At 40.6% G+C, this 14,590-nt stretch overlaps 1 protein-coding gene across 3 annotated transcripts in view; it reads right to left on the bottom strand.

Moving 5' to 3' along the window:
* The window catches only part of LOC118414566 (fidgetin-like protein 1), a 106,329-nt gene that overhangs the window by 69,014 nt on the left and 22,725 nt on the right, over positions 1 to 14,590 (bottom strand). The window contains exon 2 of one of the 3 annotated variants that reach the window (XM_035818687.1): positions 11,281 to 11,374. The exons of the other annotated variants lie outside the window; for them this stretch is intronic. The gene's annotated coding sequence lies outside the window, so the exon portion shown is untranslated. The remainder of the gene's footprint in view (positions 1 to 11,280; positions 11,375 to 14,590) is intronic. 3 annotated transcript variants of the gene reach the window in all.

The following is a 14,590-nucleotide window of genomic DNA, read 5'->3' as shown; positions in this document are numbered from 1 at the left end:
TAGAGATGATTTTTGCATAGGAAAAAAGTTACGATCATTAAGTAATAATCCATACATACCTTGTTCAGTACAGTGAATCACACAAGAGGCAAAAACAATCATGAATTTAATAATGTGTATACCTTTACATGTACCTCTTTCTTCTTTGAAAAGAGCACTGGTAAAAACACAACCTCCTTTGCATTTATGAAAGGGTACAAATAAAAGTTATACTTGGAAGCAAGTATAATTTTTTTTTAAATCTATAAGGGATATTATCTGCCTATCATAGTAAATCCCAGCTCTAGCAAGAGCCATATCTCAGGGACTGTTTGCTGTACTCTTCAGGCATTGACTAGGCTTCGGAACATCCCATATCTACAGTAATTGGATTACTCATTAATCAAAGAGAAGGCACTTGGAAAAAGATGACATATGTTTCCATGCCACAAACCATCACGATTATAACAGGCACTGACAAAGCGCTGCACCATTCTTCACCCTCGGTATTGTCTCAGCATAATGCCGTAAATTAATTGCGTGATTGTGTGTTCTATAGATTCATGCTGTTAGCTCGCACAATATCATTTCCCCAAACAAGAGGAATCAAGCGCCACAAATCTGGCACTGCAATTGCATTTCCATTAATTTCTGCCTTCGGCAAATATTGTGTCGTCTCCCCCAGAGGGAAGGGATATGTACTCTCTCTTCCGACGGAAGAAGGTGATTATTCCGTCGCCGCCGCGAACGCACAATTCCGCCGAGCTCCTTGACAGAAGACAAATGGACGGAATTACAGGAATTGGACGGGATATCCTAGTTGCTGAATAAATACTGCTGTGAAAATTCATTCATAGGGCTGGGCGAAGTGTCACCCTAACAGAGCGATCAGTAACACTGTCGCTTCAGGCGACTGCAGGAGCAATATACCTATGGATTCAATCGCATTAATGTCTTTTTATTAGGGCGGCGCAGACTTACTTCTACGGGAGACAATTTGAAATACATATTTCATTAATCATCTGCCAGACAAGCAAACTGAATTTGCTGCAGTCGTGCTGTTAATTTTCCTCACTATACACAGACTGTAGCGCTGATTATAAGTGACGGTGAAATATTGTGGGAGCTGCCAAGGCCCTCTTTATATTGACAGACTAATACAAATTTTTTACCACTGTAAAGCCGGAATGTAATGAAAAGGCTGTAATGAAAAACCATCATTCTATCCTACGGTGGAGTTTGACAAATTATTATCACTTTCGTCTGTAGACTGGTGCCCTGACGTAGAGTGGACTAGGTTATAACTTTATTTGAGGTAATTGATGCACAATTATACATCCCGATATAATCTCTTCCTGTCCAATAACTGCAGGAGTTATAAATCTGAACTTGTAACTTAATTATCCGCAGATGATGAAAATAAGGAGAAAGGCTGAGCACTGCAAAAATGGTTTTGTCTTCAAAACAAAAAGTTTACCTGTTTTTTCCCAGTGTCTTGGAAGAATTCTAGCTGATAGTTTTCATTTTTCTGAAAATTTTCCATTGCAAAAGAAGGCAATCTTCGTCTCTCACTAGTAATAAAATGTTTTTCCTTGGAGTCTGGAAATCACAACTACCCAACCAAGAATTAAATATTTTCAATAGCATCAGATTCTGATGAACATATCTATCCCTCTTATCTATTTTGGAATGGGAGGAGAGATCTATCCTTTTCTACTCATTCAGTCATTGCAAAAATAATATTTTCCAGAGTTCTATTATAACGGCTACAATTTTCTAACAGTTCAGATTACTGTGCAGCCAGCTAGGGACTTCAAACATACCAATAAATTTAACAATCTCACATTTGCTAGTCCCCCACTCAGTTGTTTTCAGGTTTGCTACACTGGATTTAGCTTATAAAGTTGGTAAAAATACAGCATCTAATGCAACTTTTAATGCTTTAGTGTAGATTAGATAACAATTAACAATCATAATTGAGCATTTGCTACTGATCTTGATGAGTGCATCTTTCATAATCTAATAAAATAAAGCACATTTTTATGAAAAAAGTATAGCAACAGTTTTATTGTGGCAGGCATTTTGCCTTGGTGACATGTGTATTTGTGTATTTAAAAAATGTACCTCGCTTCCTTCTTGCTAAACCTCTAGAGAAAAAAAAAAACTGAGGTGCTCCCAACTTAGGTTAAATGCAAGGAACAAGTTCATCTCTATCTAAGTATCTTAAACAACAGTTGTATATGATTATAAACAACTTCCTTTCCTACTTCCTGGCATGCTTTGCAGTATCCTTTTTGAACAGTTATAAGATATCAAAGCCGGAAGTTATGCTGCACTACTGTACAATGTAGAAAGCTGCTAGGAGCCCCATTATCCAACTTGACCCTTATTTTCTGCACTCTTACCAATCTACAGAGTATCTTATATATAAGGATTCATCCACAGATTTCAGAGCTACAAATGTACATGTAATCCTTTCACAGACAAAAAGAAAACATATAATGGCACAATAGTGGACAAGTAAGACATATTCAGAAGCAGTAGCACTTAGCTAACAACAACTTCCCAGCCACCAGACCTAACAGATTCAGGTTTAAACCCAAAGTACAAACTGTGACATGAAAGGTAACAGCTGTATATCCACCTATAACGAAGCACTGTTAAATCTGTTGAAAACTGCCCGAATTGTAAATGTCTACTGTTTGTCTCTAACCAATCCACTATGTATTTTCTTTTAAATTATCTAAACATAAGGTGTATGAAGCTGCTACTTTGTGGTTTAAATTTGCAATTGTAATTTCCTTGTAAAAATACATCTCTATCTTATAGCACACCTTAAAATAATTTTTCTTTAACTGTTTGTATTTGGTCCTCTTTCAAACGCAAAAGTAGACTTACCAATGAGTGTGTCAAGAAAATCCAGAACATTCTCACTTAAACTTTAAAATAAAAGTCAAGTGTCGATTTTGCAGCTGTCCATTTTGAACTAATGCATTACAATGCAGTAATGTATTTATGAAATCCAATACAAAGAACTTTGAATACAAGAAAAGTTTTGAAACTATGGAAGAATTGAACAAAGAATGGAATATGTGAAATTGGCAATAGATTGCCCAAATCATCAGATTTTGATGGATGATTTTGAATTTTGTATGAAATTATTTTTGAGGTGGGGAAATCAAATACAGTTTATCGATTGGTTGCCAACCAACAAGTTTTCTGATCACTTGATTCCACAAGGTGCGAAAACAAACAAAAGTTCAAGACCAAAGTTGTTCCCGAGTCTCTTACCAACACACAGGTGTCTTCCAGAAGCCAGCGGGGTGATACCAGACAACACTTTTACCGCTGAAAGACCGACACCCTCCTAATGGGCACTTAACGAGGTATTTCCACTTTCTGGCAACTTCCAGCAAGGAGCAATCAAGGTGGAAATTTATAAACCGAGCTGCTGACACTTGTAAGATTCCCATTAGGGTTGGGATCTGGCTTTTGTGAGCGGGGACACAAGTGAACCATCAGCTGCAGCTAGTCTCTATTAGCCTTATCCTAGCACAAACCAGATAATAACCTAATGAAAGCCAAGGTGATTCATGGCCATCCCAGGACTATTTAACCTTCATATACATCTATAATGATGAATAGGTGTGGTCTGATTGGTGGAAGCGACATAATTACCCGCTGCCAATTAGAGTGCTGGCGGATTTCCTTGCTACACTAAACCAAGTAATGAGAAAAAGGTACCGGGAAGTGATTCATTGCCGTCTTGGCATTTCCGCAAACTCAATAACTGAGCTGGCTGGCAGTACATCATTTAGGCTGTATGTTGGTGACAACTGTGATTAGGTGGGATGGGTTCCTCCTGTATGGCGGAGAGGGAGAGGTGGTTGTCACGGTTACGGGAGACCCCACCCCTCCCGTTTGGGTCGGTCCGATGAGAAGTTGTGATGGATAGAGTGCCGTGTTGTCAAGTCATAAATACAACTGGGGTCAAAGGCGCAACAAAGTTTTCATGGGAGGGGCTTAGTTATCAAAACTGTATACATTAAAGGGGAGGGGGCAAAAAAAAGCACAATCGCTTGTTTTCATTGCCTCATTCACAAATGCAGTCAACTCAAATGGAAAAATAAATAGTTAAGTAGATGATTGGATGCTATTTCCTATTAACGACCATATGATTACTACTGACAAAAACTCACAACCACTGCTACTCTCTTCTAGTTAGACCAATTTCATCAATTCAATGGATTTTCAATTGTTTCTTTCTTACCTCTTTTTTTAGGAGATGTCTCAAATCAGAGATGATATCACTATCTTCATGTCCTATTTTTTCAGTAGCATTTTTGATAAATGACACTACAGTTCTTGCGTTGAAGAAAGACTGTTTGCCTTCACAAATGATCAAAGACATGGCTGCCTTTCTATCACTATTTCACCCATCCTGCCTTCATACATTCGTCAAGACGAAAAAAAAAAAATTCTCAACAAGAAATTAGCATTGGCATTGCCTTACCCTCTAACATATGGTAAATAGATCTACATTTGTTGAAGATTACTACAGAAAAAAGAAGCAGCAGAACAACTTGAAAAATCTACAACCAAAGATTTTTTTTTTCTCAAACAAGTAGAACTTCTAGTTTCCCACTTGCCTCATTAATAACAGTCTCAAAAGCAAGGACATCCAAACTCATTATTTTCAAATTCAAGGATGGACTCAATCTGTGGACTCATTTTGGGAACCATGCACCAATTAGCAAGCCCAGTAGAACGTTGACAACTTACTTTCATTGTGAACTGTATCAACACCCTTACTAACTTACAGTAACCGTCTTCAGCAAAGTTGCGGGGATCACACTACAGATAACTTCATAACTTTATTGCGGCACTTTCTCCCACTACATAATTCTCTTAAAGGAACCGGTGACGGCAGGCACTTAATATTTGCCTTTCCATTCTGTAGTATAACCCCTTGCGTGCTTTAAGTACGTATTACTGAATCATAGACTTTCTTGTGCTCTGACAAGTGGGCCCCTTGCACTTATTGTGTCTGACATGGGGGCAGCCCAAGGGAGCTTGTTAGGCCCTTGCAAGTGCTCCCAGCTACATGATCCTGCATACTGCCCACAACTTTGCCTTCGCAACAGAGATTTGCAGGGAGTTCGGGACTTTGGCCAGCACCCAGGCTTTGATGTGGACTTCAAGCTGCCATTAGAAGCTGTATATTTGGCTGTATAATTTTTTCTTTCCCCCGTATGCGTGCTACTTCCATATCTTAATGTGATACCTTGAGACATATCTGTCACGTTTCAAAGCCATGTCCAAGACGTATGAATTGAACGATGAATGAGTTCTTCAAAGTGATGAAAATATGTTCCTCCATTGTGGTCAATGTAATGAGGACCTTTTGAAAAGACTTTCATAAATGTAATAAAAGTCATAAGAAATAGATATAGATGGAAGGACTCAGACAGACTTTCTAGTAAGAGTGAAAAGAGTAGAGTTGCTAAAGAAATCTGCCGTTTCAAAACTTCTAGGCAGTGCACTTACTGTAAGTCATTCACATGAATTATATACATTATATATTTAAAATATCAAATTTTTTACACTTCTATTTCATCTCTAGAACTCAACAGCATGAAGATTTTTCAACACTTAAAACAGTTGTTTTTTTTGGGGGGGGGACTTAAGGGCATATCAGTGAAATGTTCTGATTTCTAAAAACATGAACTGAACTACAACACCATTAAATAGACTGGTCCTATAGCCCCTTGTTTGGATGTGGCTATTTTCCTGTATATAATGTGTATAAATCTCTGACTTCCTGCATAACCGCCAATTATAGCAATCTGGCATTGAAACCATCACTAAGGGCCGGGCATCAAGACCGATCAACTTGAACATTCACATTCACATCAAAGCTACCCTGGGGACTCTCATGGAGCTGCCTTGTCAAGGTTTCAGCTGACAACCAAATAAAGATCATATAGAAAGATACATACATTTGCCATGTGGAGAGAATCATGATCAGATGCAGTTATGATTACTAATAGATAAGTACCTTCACAAGAATAACTTTTCTAATCCTGTAACAATATTTGAATGGTACTTTTGGTAGGTTCATAGTATCCGAAACTCTTTTTCTAAACCCACAAAGCAGTATGGATAAGGGGGTGAAGTCTGCCATCTCTAACTCCCTTGTTTCAGGATTTAATTTTAAATGGATTGGAATTCATCTTAATTTTTGAATGAATAGACACCAGATATGATACAAACCTCACTTTCTATAAGTCCTGCAGTTTTTAGTAAAAGCTGGTAGAACAAGACCAAAGACCGTCTATGACAAAGGATACCAAAAAGGACAACCTGCTGCAATAACAAGGTCAGCAGCCAGAGGGCCAAAAGTTGCCATTGACCTTCGTGTACACAAGACCTACCCACATACCAAACATCATCACAGTCCATCCAGAGGCTCTTAAGTTAATGCTGCAAAGTGCAAGAACACATACATACAAACAAACCCAAACAATACCTCTATTTTCATGGAGGTAACTTCAACAAGTTTGACAGGGACAAATTTCCCCTGTATCCTGGGCTGCCAACAAGGGTCAGACACATGACAACACATACAACACCTCCACACTGACAGGTAGGAAACTGCACAGTGAGATAAGGTAACTGTTCTAATCAAGCCCTGCTGATAGCAGTTTCCTCCACTCTTAGAACAATAACTGACAAGAGGAAACAACTTTTATCTGAATGTGTGATTCTGACATGACATGTACCAGGATCTAGTGCTAAAGGATTGGGTCAAGCAATTATGGCTGAGCTTTCACTTAGATAGAAGTTAGAAGAGAACTACCTTTGCTAAATAGGATTTTTTTAAAGTCGTATATATGAAATGTCCAAAAGACAATACTGAAATGAATGTAGCACTGATAAAAAATGTAAGTTTCATTTCAATGAGGGAATTACATTATTTGCCTTATCTTTTGAATCTTCACAAGTGGTTTTAGCGACAAATACAACAAACACGTTATGGTCACAACAGGAAATATAGGTTTACAGTAACAGCTAATTCATGTTGATAAAACTTTATTTCTATATTGAGTTTGCCTGCACCATTGGTAGAGATTGTTATATGATGATAGACAATTACAATAAAGTCAGACATGCCTATACTGACAATTATACATGTTTCAAACATGTAGTGTAACAGTTGTACTGACATTATTTCAAACATGTGCCAAAGGTGTTTATATATGTACAAGTCTACCTTACACCAAGAAAACATACAATCTTCGCTCCTGGGCTAACAACAGATATGCAGAGCTAGTTTCCCCAAAAGAGACCTTGAGGTCCAAGAATTTTAAGTTTTAAATCTTTTACCCATTATACTTTCCCCTAGGGTAAGTATTGATGTTGGTCTGTCTGTGTATGCGCATTTCTGCAATTCCAAATACACACAATACAGCATTGCCATACATTCTCAATCTGTGCAACTATTTTTCTATGGGACTTGAAGGATCACAAAGCAGTATAGGCAAAGGGGGTGAAGTCTGCCATCTCTGCTTGCCTTTTTGTTCCCATATACACCAATTTATTCCCTTAAAGAAAGGAGCATCTATAGACAAACTAAATAAAACATTGACACAAAGCTGAAACTTCTGTATGCGTACAATAGACTTCTTAAAAACCAACTGCCTTCATGTGCTCGACCAATAAGAGAAGACCAGGTGAGGCCGCTCATGTCTTGTGGACTTTGTTGATTTTGTCCTCAGCACTTGGTAACATGAACGACTTCAGTTAATTACACATTCATTCACACACTTGTTACACATACACATGGCAAACAAAAGACACAAGTATCCAGGTTTAAGAGTCAACATTTCTAGTATATCATCAGAGTATAAACTTCATCATGCCCATGTTGTAAATTCACGACATGTAGGACACATTTTCATGAGGCAGAAAGTATAATGTTCCTCTGATGATGCCTACAGTATTACAATAGGTGGGTTTCAGCAGACAGTAACACCTATAAGCCCCTTTCAATCCCTGCAAAACATTTTGGAGGGACTATCAGATTCCTGCAGTTATCTTGGCAACCTTCCCAAGTCGGCCAATGCAAAACAGTAACCGGTTAGAGTTAATAGTGTAACATACATACAGTTGAGTGGATGTTTTGACCCTATGGTCTTATAATCAATTAACTGAGATAGGATTAAAAAAGTGAAATTCTTGAAGGAAGCTATTTTTGTGAACATGACGGTGAAATTGAGTCATTGACGAATATGCTGGGTTTTTGAATGCTGTAAATCTTAGAACTTTTTCAGACGTTTGTTTTTATTCCTTTTAAATTCAAGACATTGCACAGACCTTTCCTACCACCTCTAACTACAGAATTGTTTGACACAGGAGTTCAAAATTCCACGAAAACCTCCTTTTCCCTCCTTCCACAAAAAAATGCGAAGGTAAAGGAATTTCCAGTTAAGTATTTTGAAAGATGGTAGAGTAACCATAAGAGAGGATGGTTCGGTAATGCACCCCCCCACACCGCTACAACAATTCGACAAGGAAATAATTGATTTGCTTCTGCCCCCTGGCAGACATTGGCCTGCACCCTGCCACTGGGGTCCATGTGAATGGAATAATTTACATAACACAAACCTGCCTTGGCTGTTTTTCTAAATACTTCCTGCAAAACACTATTGCCAGAGAGGAATTCGAGGCACGGGCAACTGCCCCTGCCAAACCTTTCAAATACTCATGATGTCTACATTATAGACTGCTTCCTACAAGTTTTACACCTTCTAACAAAAAAATCACTCTGCTATCCCAGCTTACTCGTAACTCTTTCAAGTTTTTAGCCTTACCTTACTTTTGAATGTGAATTGCTGCCATTGCAATGTAACACAGTTTATGTGGTAAAAACAAATGCGCAAAATCAGGTAAACTCTGCTTTCACTTCTTTCCTGTGTCTGTAGAGGGCTCTCATGTGACCTGTTGCCATGGCAACCCAATTTATCACTCCGAGTGCCCCCTCCCACATGTGGAGGACATTAGCGGGCTATACTAGCCGGTGACCTTGACACAACTGATAGGTCTGACAGCTGTCAATCTCTTTTGTTGTCAGAGACACCCAGACAGATTGCACCTTTCAAAATCGTCTGGACCAAAAGTCCATACTACAGGTCTGGATGCCTGACTGTTTCCTGGGTTTTTCACAAGCCAGCTTCTTAGTTCTATAACCAACATGCCCCCAAGAAAATTTTAGCTCCTTACATGTTTCAGCCATGCAGAAATAAAAGAATGCCTATACTTATGTAGAACAACCACTTTTTTCCTGGAACTCAAAAGCTAGGATTCAACAGGGTCTTACTTTACTGTACTATCTGACTATTCTGAGAAACACTGTCCATTTTCCAAGGCCCTAAAAGATAATAGACAATCCCTTTCCATGTTTCAACATATCAAAAATTTCTATCATAACTGAAGAAATACTTAATATGTACAGCAACCACTTATTTTGCTATTGACATGGACTTTTTTTACTGTACTGTAGTACTATACTGTGAAGTATGGTGTTATGTTGGACAGTTCAGTTGTCCAAGAAATAAGTAACTTCACCCTGTGGGGCCTATGCTACCAATAACCTTTACTTGGCACTGGCTCAACCATACACACATGAGGTAAGAAACTTGTTTGTGTACCTGATTTTCTGGGTAACGCTTCACGTCCGCTACCAGTGGCGTCCAAACACCTGTTCTACTGGCACTGTTCACGAGCAAGGCACGGCGCGTTCTTTGGCACGGATACATTGAGGAAAATAAAGAGGCTTTTGAACACCAGTCTACCTCATCATGGCTGATTGTGCAGGAACCAAGCAAGCGTGATCAAAGCAGGGTCTGGGACAGAGTCAGGCCACAGAGGAACCGCAGGATACCTGTCTCCTCTACACTGGGGAAAATAACACTTTGATCCGCTTGCACTTCTCAGATCAAATGCACACTAAACATGTATGACCGAAATCTTGTATACACTCATAGAATACCGCAGTCACTGATGTAAGGGCAAGTGTATAATCGTAAAACCATTTTATATCAACTGTGTGCAGTACACGTTTGATGGTTTATGATATCATATCAGTCTTTTGAGGCACAGTACATACACGTTATGAACAGAAAGAAAGTATTGAAAGTGAGATTCTGTTACATGCTTACAAAGGATGAAAAACTTGGAAGGTTAGAAGTTATTCACAATTACTTTAACCGCAGATTTTTACAATGCATTCCCACATCTTGCGCTCGCAGACATTTTTCTGTCTACGGCGGTCGTGGCCGACTCGGACCGCGGTGTGATATACCGCTATCTGTAATACATGAGGCAGCCTAAAGGATGAAATATTCGCCAAGTTGCGGGAAACTTGCTGCACCCGCATCACTCTCCACACAGTAACCAGTGGCCCACAGTCAAACTAAAGACCACGTCATAAATCCTGCCGCCCAAAAGCCATTACTGTAGCCTCTTCTCCGGACTCCCACCAAATTATGCAGAATTATACACTAACCTTGAGGTATAAATAGCTCAAATATACACCCCTCTGTGTTTGAAAGCATCTCAACACCATATACAAAAGCCAGACGGCAAGTTGTGAAGCGAGGCTTTTGGTATTGCCAGTATATCCTAGTGTTTATAATCTGTCCCAATGGTTTATTTAACAAAACTTCCATCTGATAACCGAAAAACCAACAGCGCCCGGTTAATTGCTCTTTGAAGGACTTCCACTTTAAAACCTTAATACAGCCTTAATACCATATCAGGGGTTTGGGAGAGGCCGCTTGCATCTCCGCATGAAATATGTATTAAGGTATCGATGCCACAAGAGAGAGCCGGGCGGCCGGGCAGTTGTCGCACATTTCTTTCTCATTTATCTAGCTCCGTCCCCGCAGGTAAATTAGACCCAACAATGCTGTCCATTTCATACATGGTTTCAGAAGCCATTTAGCTACCCATTCATCAACCACACCAACTTTCCACAAGAAATATCACAATCCGGGGGGGGCCACATCTTGATCTCATAACCGAAAACATAAGGAAGGACGCATGCTGAAGATAAGATGTGGTCAACAACTATCCCTTCCCTCGGCGCGGCCAGGCGGCCCTGACTCCAAGCAGGCAATCCTAAGCAATCGTCTCTTCCTATTTAGATAGGAAGAGTTTTTCTCCCCCCATGCGCCAACCCCGGCACCATTGACGGTTCTTAAATGGCCAATCGAACGATACAGTGTAATGCCTTTGTACCTGACAACATCATGATTGGCGTCAGTTTTCCGGCCAGCTTGCTGCAAACTTGTGAAGGTAACCGGTTTTCCCTGCCAGGCAATTTGAAGTCGCCCTGTCGCCGAGGATAGAGAAAAGTAATCAATAAAGGATGCCTTTAATAGCTTCCTAGTCATTTAGATCATTTGATTACGGAATTAGTTAATTAACTTATGTTGGGACGGTTACATTACAACTCGCTGGGCAAACTTGTTTATCGGGGAACGATTTTCCGATACACTCCTCGGAGATGAGAATGTTTCGCACACATTTATTGTGACGGTAATAGGCACATAAAGGCGGAAGGCAGTTTTTATCAGTGACAGCCAGGCATGTGCTATATTTCACGGACATGAAAATTTGCAAAAACATGCAGAAAATGCAGGGGGGAAACTGGCGGTATTGATCCACAAATAATGGAGAGCGTAAGTGGCAATGGTATCTTTTCACCGGGGGAGTCTGATACACCGGTGGCTGGGCTGTCGACTGGGTGTAAACATTGGGGAAGCACGTACGGTGCACGTGCCAGCTTTGGACGGGAAGAAAACAGCCGAAATCCAATCCACCTGCACCATGCCAACAGGCTTCAGTCACTTGATGCATACATGCCACACAATAAACTCAATCAGAAGACATGCAGTATAGGCATGTCAAAACTTCTGGGAATGCAAAACATGGCAGGGATATACTATATTATAGTGTGAAGGAAGAATCTCAGTACTCTAAACTCACACATGTACATGGAATGGCAGAAATTACAAGATTAACTAATCCAAAACCTTTTGAACTGGATTTACACCACTAAAATAAACATATCATAATATCATAAGTTAAACTCTAAGTCAAGGCAAACATTTGAACAACATGATAGTTCAGGTCTGGAAGATTTGTTATTATCAAATACAATTATACAGTGTATATATGTCAATTAATATGATATCCCTATATAACATATTAAAGTCTTCTTGATATAGAAACATTCACACAAGATATATGTACCTTATTAAATTTGACTGCAACAAATTTAGATGAATTACTCTTTTGACAGGGTCTTTTGTAATGAATATCAGCCTTGAAAATAAAACCTTAATGTACATTATATTATATACAGCCTGATGATGGGACTACATGTAGTTCTCACTTTTTACCCAACAATTCTTTACTGCAGGTGCACCATAAAAGCAGTCACAATTCAGCCTGGCGGTACAAATTTGTTTTTCACGACACAGAGGTCTATGATGGGAATGTATTCCCTGGCTGTCGAGCCCCAGCTCATGTAGGCACCTTTTCTGGAACATTGTCCGAAGGCCAGGCGGCTGTGACAGAATTACAAGCAACAGCAGTTCCATCATGTTGACGTGCGGAGCATACGCGCACCACACTCTGGAGACGTCCCCCCCTCCTTTCTACCGCTTTTCGGTAACAACATTATTCTCCCAATATCGCGGTGCGAGCATTACTTAGAGCTACCTGCCTTTACATCTGCACCTCCCTTTAAACCGTCCATTCAGACCCGCCACCTCATTCCATCCTTACAATTCCTCCTGCGTTACGTTTCAATTACTATTCCTCCTATGGTATGAATACTATCGCTGATCAGGGCGATGCGGCTATAATGTCCCTAGCATGTCCCTCTAATGGACATAACTACTAGCGATGGAACGTTTTCTCCGCAATTCCCACATCCACACGCCACAGAAGGCTTCCCCGAATTCAGCGCACTGTTAAGATAACTCACGACCACGGGGGATATTCTATACAGTCCAATACATACACTAATGATATTTTGGTGCCTCATTCAGGGATGGGCCCAGGCCTTTTAATGGGCCTTATCGAGCTGGACAGCAGCAATCTTTTACCATTGTGGGATCCCTGCAGAAGGCAGCGGCTCGCCGGCCGATAAGTCTATCTGGGATCGGGTGGGCTGAGCAATTGGATATTTTTTCTGCCTGGCAAAGAAAGTCCCATTGGCAGGTTCTGGGGCTCAGGTTTGCACGGTGTCTGATAATAGAGGGAGTCCGCATGTACGTGTAGCCGGGGACGGATGGAGCCCTGTCCGCACAGGGCTCCATAATAATTGTATCTGCACGTGCTTCATCACTTTCCTTGCTCGGACGAGCATTTCCATTGCGGGACTAAATCTTCCTGAAAATGGATGATATGGTACATCGTTCCGATACAGCCACAAAACATCGTGTACTGTCGTTCGGCTGCAATTTCCAGGTTCACGTACCGTACCGTGTGGGCCACAGGAGACGGCAATATCATTTGCCGAGCAGCGCGCTCCGAGGCTCCTCCTGAGAAATCAGACCCACTCCCCAACATTTGCTGGCTATAGATTTAATATCTACATAATATTGATAAAGGTCTTACCTTGCAATGGGGACAGAATAATTGTAATGCCCAGACTGGGCTCCCACAAGGCTATCCCTTAGCACAGCCTGTACTGTACTGTGTAACTGTAAGGGTTATCGCATCGCCATAGTTTTCCACATGAAAATGTCGGTACATCTGATTCACAAGATTCACGACTTTAAATGCAAGACGATCTGGAAGAACAAAACTTCCAATTTGGCACGTATCAGGACCCTCCATATGTCTCATATATCAACAGCAGATATGACCCATCTGGACACATACATGACTTTTGCTTTGCGGAACAAAGCAGCACCATGTCTGGCTGACAGGATCGGATATCTGAACATAGATCTTACTCCGACAATCCCTCTCCAACCTGCAAGCCGCAGAAATTAATTTGCACATTTTGGGCCGGGATAACGTTCCAAGCTAAGCCACCAGAATGGCCCCATAGGCAGGATCCCGGTCTAATTCTTGACTGGCCGTGCATGAAGGCTATTTTATTACAGTGCAACCAGAGTGTGGACGGGACTGGACATTATATTGGCGGGTTGGCCGCATCAGCTGTGGCCGCCACCCTTTACATTTAAACAACCCCGCCTGTGTAAGCCGTCGGCTGTACTGAGTTCCAAGCCCACACAACCCTCCAGCTCCAACATGACAGGCAGTCTACAATTAAGTCATTCAATACAACTGTTGTCCCAAAGAATGTCTGGGGAAGTAACCCAATCTTCTCTTTCTGTCTGGTGCTAGCCTGGGGCAGTTTACCAAACAATACCCACTCCAATGCAGTACATATACAGTACACTGAGCCAGAGAAACTTTTGCCTTCTCTTTCTCAAAGAGTTATTTCAACAAACAGTTCTTTAGACGGTGCAAAGTCGGATTAGTTGGCAATACGCAACAGCAAACAACAAACAGAAAGCACATTAAA

This window comes from Branchiostoma floridae, chromosome 4, assembly GCF_000003815.2.
Source record: "Branchiostoma floridae strain S238N-H82 chromosome 4, Bfl_VNyyK, whole genome shotgun sequence".
In the NCBI taxonomy this organism is placed as follows: Eukaryota; Metazoa; Chordata; class Leptocardii; order Amphioxiformes; family Branchiostomatidae; genus Branchiostoma; species Branchiostoma floridae.
The sequence above is the reverse complement of the archived record's forward strand: the minus strand, read 5'-3'. Positions and strand labels throughout refer to the sequence as shown.